Here is an 8243-nt window from a genome sequence, read left to right as displayed (position 1 = left end):
CACGTTCCCTTGTGCGCCGAAGGCTCTCTTGATATGTGATCCGACCCTCAGACAGACGAAGCCAAGGGAAGACCCAAGGCCGCAATGTGCGTTCAAAGAATCAGTGCTCAGTGTGTCCTGCAATTCACACCAAGTCTCGCAGCTGGCTGCGTTCTTCATCGACTCGAGAACCGAGTGATCCACCGCTTAGAGTCGTGAAAAAGTGTTTGTTCAATTCCGTACAGTCAAAACCAAACGTTTCTGGCACTCGGCCAAACAGTGGCCAAGAAGGGCGCTTTTCAGCGCACGCTTGGACTCCAAAACTCTGCCGCGCCTTTTTCGGCTGCCGCAAATCGAGCAAACGGTGTGTTTCGGACGGCGTTTCGCTTTCGCTACTTGCGAGTGCTTTCGTGGTCCACCCCTCTATAAATACTCGGGAGGCGTCGAAGCCGGTTCTCCAAGCCGGACCCGTAGGTATCGTTGTGTGCTCGCTCTCATTGGCCCGCCTAACCAGAAAATGCCTGCGGTACACCCATTTGGATAAGAGTGCACGCAGATGCGGGCCTCGACGGCTACACATTTCCTCGGGCGGCCGCCTCCCGGCCTCCGTGGAGCGCGGGATGCACGGTCCCATCGACAAGCCTCTCCCGTTTTTACCGTGGCGTCGCGGTTCACCACGGCAGGCGGGTCGGTCTCCTCCGCATAAAAAGGGGGACCCCCGCTTTTTGTTCCACGAAATCGCACAAGCTTTTTTCGCATCCACGGTTTGCCACCGCACACCAAAATGCCGATCCGGCTGCCTACTTTAGCCAACAGGTGGAGCCAGGCGCGCCGTACTTGCGCGGCACTTCCCACGTCCACCGAAGTCGGTGCCAAGGACCACTTTCGGCGCCGGAGCCGCGTACGAGCCTACTCGAGGCGGAAGAACGAAGCCAGCAAGGGCCTGGCCGCAAGTGCGTTCAATTGTCGGGACGTCCAAGTCCCTCGTTCTTCCGTGCTTCCTCTTTCGGCAAGTCGTTGCGGCACCTTCCCAAAGCGCGCAGACCCGCTAATCGCGACGAGCGCGACGTGGCCGTGCCGCCTTTCCCTCGGCAGCAAGCAAAACGCCTGGCAACGTCGACGCTCCCCTAACCGCGATCTCGCACCGTGTTTCGTGTGGCGAATTCAAAAGCCGGCCGGCGCTGCTGCAACCATTACGGTCGGTACGCATACGCCGCGGAGGGCGGGACGGTCATCGGAGCGTGCGGTTCCTCCATCGAGTACTGCGCACCTCGGCCGTCGCATCGCCGTGCCATGACCGGCCGCGCGTCAACGCGAACCGGTGCCAGCGAGATCCCTCGCCTGCAAGAACCGACCGGCAGCCTCCGTCACCCGAGGACGCGGAGGCGCTTGCCGCGGACGGCGGGACGGTATGCACTGGTGCACAGCGGACCCGTCACATCGCCAGTTCCTTGACCGACCGCCGACGCTTGTGCCGTTCCTCTCGTACTTGGCAGTCGCCGCGCGATTGTCGGGTCTCGTTCTTGCACGCTCGAACGGTCGGGAGGGCACTCGGCTGGCGTTTCGGGAACGCGCAGCCTCGCCTTCTACCGACGTAACCACGACTCGCCGTTCGCGCTCCGCCGCTCCTGTTTACAGTACTAGGCGGTCCCGCAGCGGTCGGGTCGCGCATTTCGAGCGCTTCGAGCCACGGTGCAGTGGCGGGTCGAAAGCCGACCTATGAGTGCGTTGCGCCGTTTGTACCCGCGTCCGCCACCTGGCCGACCGTCCAAGGTCGCGGTGTTGGCGTCCGCTGGGCGCAACAATTTGTCACGGGGTGCCGCTCCACATTCAGGCAGCCCCGTGGGGAAAAGCCGACCCCGCGTCCAAACGGGGTCAGCGGCAGAAAGTGTCGGGCGCAGACGCAGCTGAGGCGCTCACCCTTCACAATCCGTTAATGATCCTTCCGCAGGTTCACCTACGGAAACCTTGTTACGACTTTTACTTCCTCTAAATGATCAAGTTTGGTCATCTTTCCAACAGACCGGCGCAACCGAAAGGCCGCGCCGGACATCGGTCCGAAGACCTCACTAAATCATTCAATCGGTAGTAGCGACGGGCGGTGTGTACAAAGGGCAGGGACGTAATCAACGCGAGCTTATGACTCGCGCTTACTGGGAATTCCTCGTTCAAGGGGAACAATTGCAAGCCCCTATCCCAATCACGAAAGAAGTTCCACGGGTTACCCAGTCTTTTCAGACAGGGATAAAGACACGCTGCTTCCTTCAGTGTAGCGCGCGTGCGGCCCCGGACATCTAAGGGCATCACAGACCTGTTATTGCTCTGTTTCGTGCGGCTAGGAGCCGCTTGTCCCTCTAAGAAGGTTGTAAGGTGCTGGGAACCCCGCACCTATTTAATAGGCTAGAGTCTCGTTCGTTATCGGAATTAACCAGACAAATCGCTCCACCAACTAAGAACGGCCATGCACCACCATCCACCGAATCAAGAAAGAGCTCTCAATCTGTCAATCCTCCCAGTGTCCGGGCCGGGTAAGTTTTCCCGTGTTGAGTCAAATTAAGCCGCAGGCTCCACTCCTGGTGGTGCCCTTCCGTCAATTCCTTTAAGTTTCAGCTTTGCAACCATACTTCCCCCGGAACCCAAATACTTTGGTTTCCCGGAAGCTGCCCGCCGAGTCATTTGAGTAACTCAGGCGGATCGCTGGTTGGCATCGTTTATGGTCAGAACTAGGGCGGTATCTGATCGCCTTCGAACCTCTGACTTTCGTTCTTGATCAATGAAAACATTCTTGGCAAATGCTTTCGCAGTAGTTCGTCTTGCGACGGTCCAAGAATTTCACCTCTAGCGCCGCAATACGAATGCCCCCGTCCGTCCCTCTTAATCATTACCTCGTATTCCAAAAACCAACAGAACAGAAACGAGGTCTTGTTCTATTATTCCATGCAAGTTTATTCAGGCGACTCGCCTGCGTTGAGCACTCTAATTTTTTCAAAGTAAAAGCACCGGCCATCTCGAGGCACACAATGAAGTGCACCAAGAAAGAACCGGCATGATGTTCAGTCCGAGCCGTCGCATCGGGTAGATGCACTACTCGTCTGGAACTGAGATCCAACTACGAGCTTTTTAACCGCAGCAGCTTTAGTATACGCTATTGGAGCTGGAATTACCGCGGCTGCTGGCACCAGACTTGCCCTCCAATTGATCCTCGTTAAAGGATTTAGAGTGTACTCATTTCAATTACGGGGCCTCAAAAGAGTCCCGTATTGTTATTTTTCGTCACTACCTCCCCGTGCCGGGAGTGGGTAATTTGCGCGCCTGCTGCCTTCCTTGGATGTGGTAGCCGTTTCTCAGGCTCCCTCTCCGGAATCGAACCCTGATTCTCCGTTACCCGTAACAACCATGGTAAGCAAGTAACCTACCATCGAAAGTTGATAAGGCAGACACTTGAAAGAAACGTCGCCGGCTCGTGGCCATGCGATCAGCACAAAGTTATCCAGAGTCACCACACAATACGGGCCGAAACCCGATCGATCTTGGTCTAATAAAAGCACCCGTTACCCAAAGGGCTCCAGGCTCACTGCATGTATTAGCTCTAGAATTGCCACAGTTATCCAAGTAGGAAGAAACGATCTAAGGAACCATAACTGATTTAATGAGCCATTCGCGGTTTCGCCTTATTTCGGCATGTACTTAGACATGCATGGCTTAATCTTTGAGACAAGCATATGATTACTGGCAGGATCAACCAGGTAATCGTTCGACTGCGCGTCCGTCCTCGCCTTCGGCGGGCCGGACGCAGTCTGTGTGCGGCGGAGGCCACCTTCAGGCGCCCCAACACGCTTATTTTGCACTCCGAGATGACGGCGTTCGAGCTCGCTACGGCACAACCTTCCCGAAAGACGAGTGGGAGCCGTGCGGCAAGAAGCACGTTCATGCTCGCTCTTTTTCGTTGCATCGACTCGGTCGCGCCGTGCGGGTTGCCCAAGCCCGCTGCACTGTCGGTGGACCGGCCGGAACTAGCAACGGAGCCGAGACTGCAAAGCCGCCAGACGACGGGTCACGCCCGCGTCTTCGGCGCTTTCGCATCTGAATCGCCCGAGGACGACACGGAACACACCTCGATATCGTGGTAAAACGGCACCGTCCGACAACCAGCCCCTAACGCATCAAGCGGATGAGGCTGCAGACGACTGCCGTGGATTCCCCTGGAGCAGACCCGAGGACACGCTTGACGAGGCCGAAGCCCGCCGCATATCAGACACCCGGTCGCTTTCGCGTACGCCGCTCACGAGAACCCCCACATAATAGCAGCGATAAGTACCCAGACCTCCTTGGGCACTAATACGAGCGTACTCGAGAAAATTTCACCGCGGGTGTGCCCCGAAACGTGTGGCACGTTGAGCGTGCCACAAGTCTACGTCGCTCTCAAACCCGCCGAGGTCGTAGAATTTGCGACCCTACTCACGAAATTCCCACCGAGGATACGGCCGCAAACGTACCGCACCTTGGGTAGGCCACGAGTTTGTGCAACACTACGCTGACGGCACAGCACCGAGGTCGTGCGCGCACGCACGGGAAAATTCCGCCGCGGTTTCTGCCGAAAACGTGAGGCACCACGACTCTCCGCAAGTTCGCGTCGACTGCGAAAGACCGAAGTCGTGAACGACGTGTCCGCTACTCGCCGCCGACACGCTGGACACCAAACGTACAACGACTCGACGGCGTCGTAGAGGCCCACGACGCGGTTTTCCTTAACGACGTCTCGGCGTGGCACCGACAGGTTAGAACGGCCGACCAACGTTCCCTGTCCGCCGTTCGGCTCAGTCGAAGGGCTCGGCGACTTCGGCAACGCTGCGAAGCCGCACGGTGACGCACGCCATGTCCCCATTTTTTTTTTTTTTTTCTTTCTGCGTCTGCCGGGGTGCCCCTATAATAGCAGCGATAAGCACCCAGACCGCCGTGGGTCGCTCGCCCCGGCTGACGTGGTTTTTCGTACTCCTGCGGCGGTCGCCGTCAAGCACGTCCAAATACGCTACTTTCGTGGGCGCATTCACGCTCTTTCGCTTCGCCGGAGTGCCAGCACTCACTCTGCCAAAAACGGCGAACATCCGAGCGGCGGTTCCCACTTTTGCGTCGGCGTCGCAAACCCCGCCCCGGCAGACGAGGTTTGCCGTACTCGTGCGACGGTGGCCGGCGGGCACGTCGAAAGACGCCGATATCGTGCGCGAATTGGCGCACCTTGGCTTCACCGGAGTGCCGCCACTGACTCCTCCAAAAACGGCGAAGATCCGAGCGGCGCTTCCCACTTTCGCATCGGCGTCCCGAACTCCGCCCCGGCTGACGCGGTTTACCGTACTCGTGCGACGGTCGCCGGCGAGCACGTGGAAAGACGCCGATATCGTGCCCGAATCGGCTCCGTTCGGCTTCGCCGGAGTGCCAGCACTGGCTCGGCGAAAGACGACGAACATCCGAGCGACGGTTCTCACTATTGCGTACGCGTCGCAAACCCCGCCCCGGCAGACGCACTTTGCCGTACTCGTGCGACGGTCGCCGGCGAGCACGTAGAAAGACGCCGATATCGTGCCGGAATCGGCCCCGTTTGGCTTCGCCGGAGTGCCAGCACTCACTCGGCCACAAACGGCGAACATCCGAGCGGCGGTTCCCACTTAGCCGTCGGCGTCCCGAACTCCGCCCCGGCAGACGCGGTTGCCGAGCTCGTGCGACTAGCGACCGCGAAGCCGTCTCGCGACGCCGCTTTCGTGCGCGGCTCCCACTGCGACCTGGGTCACCCGAGGTCGACGAGCAAGAAAGAATGTCGAAAAAAAATTTTTTTTTTTTTGCGTCTGCCGGGGTGCCCCTATAATAGCAGCGATAAGCACCCAGACCGCCATGGGTCGCTCGCCCCGGCTGACGTGGTTTTTCGTTTTCCTGCGGTGGTCGTCGTCAAGCACGTCCAAACACGCCACTTTCGTGGGCGCATTCGCGCTCTTTCGCTTCGCCGGAGTGCCAGCACTCACTCTGCCAAAAACGGCGAACATCCTAGTGGCGGTTCCCACTTTTGCGTCGGCGTCGCCAACCCCGCCCCGGCATACGCGGTTTGCCGTACTCGTGCGGCGGTGGCCGGCGGGCACGTCGAAAGACACCGATATCGTGCGCGAGTCGATGCTTCTTGGTCTCGCAGGAGGGCCGCCACTCACTCCTGCAAAAACGGCGAAGATCCGAGCGGCGCTTCCCACTTTTTCGTCGGCATCGCAAACCTCGCCCCGGCAGACGCGCTTTGCCGTACTCGTGCGACGGTCGCCGGCGAGCACGTCGAAATACGCCGATATCGTGCCCGAATCGGCCCCGTTTCGCTTCGCCGGAGTGCCAGCACTCACTCGGCCAAAAACGGCGAACATCCGAGCAGCGGTACCCACTTAGCCGTCGGCATCCCGAACTCCGCGCCGGCTGACGCGGTTGCCGAGCTCGTGCGACTAGCGACCGCGAACGCGTCTCGCGACGCCGCTTTCGTGCGCGGCTCCCATTGCGACCTGGGTTACCCGAGCTCGACCAGCAAAAAAGAAGGTCGAAAAAAAATTTTTTTTTTCTGCGTCTGCCGGGGTGCCCCTATAATAGCAGCGATAAGCACCCAGACCGCCGTGGGTCGCTCGCCCCGGCTGACGTGGTTTTTCGTACTCCTGCAGCGGTCGCCGTCAAGCACGTCCAAATACGCCACTTTCGTGGGCGCTTTCGCGCTCTTTCGCGTCGCCGGTGTGCCAGCACTCACTCTGCCAAAAACGGCGAACATCCTAGTGGCGGTTCCCACTTTTGCGTCGGCGTCGCCAACCCCGCCCCGGCATACGCGGTTTGCCGTACTCGTGCGGCGGTGGCCGGCGGGCACGTCGAAAGACACCGATATCGTGCGCGAGTCGATGCTTCTTGGTCTCGCAGGAGGGCCGCCACTCACTCCTGCAAAAACGGCGAAGATCCGAGCGGCGCTTCCCACTTTTTCGTCGGCATCGCAAACCTCGCCCCGGCAGACGCGCTTTGCCGTACTCGTGCGACGGTCGCCGGCGAGCACGTCGAAATACGCCGATATCGTGCCCGAATCGGCCCCGTTTCGCTTCGCCGGAGTGCCAGCACTCACTCGGCCAAAAACGGCGAACATCCGAGCAGCGGTACCCACTTAGCCGTCGGCATCCCGAACTCCGCGCCGGCTGACGCGGTTGCCGAGCTCGTGCGACTAGCGACCGCGAACGCGTCTCGCGACGCCGCTTTCGTGCGCGGCTCCCATTGCGACCTGGGTTACCCGAGCTCGACCAGCAAAAAAGAAGGTCGAAAAAAAATTTTTTTTTTCTGCGTCTGCCGGGGTGCCCCTATAATAGCAGCGATAAGCACCCAGACCGCCGTGGGTCGCTCGCCCCGGCTGACGTGGTTTTTCGTACTCCTGCAGCGGTCGCCGTCAAGCACGTCCAAATACGCCACTTTCGTGGGCGCTTTCGCGCTCTTTCGCGTCGCCGGTGTGCCAGCACTCACTCTGCCAAAAACGGCCAACATCCGAGCGGCGGTTCCCACTTTTGCGTCGGCGTCGTAAACCCCGCCCCGGCAGACGCGGTTTGCCCTACTCGTTCGACGGTCGCCGGCGAGCGCGTCGAAAGACGCCGATATCGTGCGCTAATTGGCGCTCCTTGGCTTCTCCGGAGTGCCGCCACTCACTCCTCCAAAAACGGCGAAGATCCGAGCGGCGTTCTCCACTTTCGCATCGGCGTCCCGAACTCCGCCCGGGCTGACGCGGTTTACCGTACTCGTGCGACGGTCGCCGCCGGGCACGTCGAAAGACGCCGATATCGTGCCGTAATCGGCCCCGTTTGGCTTCGCCCGAGTGCCAGCACTCACTCGGCCAAAAACGGCGAACATCCGAGCAGCGTTTCCCACTTTCGCATCGGCGTCCCGAAGCCCGCCCCGGCAGACGCGGTTTGCCCTACTCGAGCGACGGTCGCCGGCGATCACGTCGAAAGGCGCCGAATTCGTGCACGAATCGATGCTTCTTGGTCTCGCAGGAGGGCCGCCACTCACTCCTGCAAAAACGGCGAAGATCCGAGTTGCGCTTCCCACTTTTTCGTCGGCGTCCCGAACTACGCCCCGGCTGACGCGGTTTACCGTACTCGTGCGACGGTCGCCGGCGGGCACTTCAAAATACGCCGATTTCGTGGGCGCATTCACGCTGTTTCGCTTCCCCGGAGTGCCAACACTCACTCTGCCGAAAGCGGCGATCATCCGAGCGGCGG

At 59.8% G+C, this 8243-nt stretch overlaps 2 non-coding genes across 2 annotated transcripts; both read right to left on the bottom strand.

Moving 5' to 3' along the window:
- Positions 1-41: 41 nt before the first annotated feature.
- Positions 42-194, bottom strand: LOC142795819 (5.8S ribosomal RNA). The gene has a single exon (XR_012893332.1). It is a non-coding gene; the product is annotated as a 5.8S ribosomal RNA (ribosomal RNA).
- Positions 195-1913: 1719 nt separating this feature from the next.
- LOC142795820 (small subunit ribosomal RNA) lies at positions 1914-3728 on the bottom strand. Its single transcript, XR_012893333.1, has one exon. It is a non-coding gene; the product is annotated as a small subunit ribosomal RNA (ribosomal RNA).
- Positions 3729-8243: the final 4515 nt, after the last annotated feature.

Source organism: Rhipicephalus microplus, unplaced genomic scaffold (genome assembly GCF_043290135.1).
Source record: "Rhipicephalus microplus isolate Deutch F79 unplaced genomic scaffold, USDA_Rmic scaffold_888, whole genome shotgun sequence".
NCBI classification, from domain to species: domain Eukaryota; kingdom Metazoa; phylum Arthropoda; class Arachnida; order Ixodida; family Ixodidae; genus Rhipicephalus; species Rhipicephalus microplus.
Note: the sequence above shows the minus strand (reverse complement) of the source record. Positions and strands in the feature narration are given on the sequence as shown.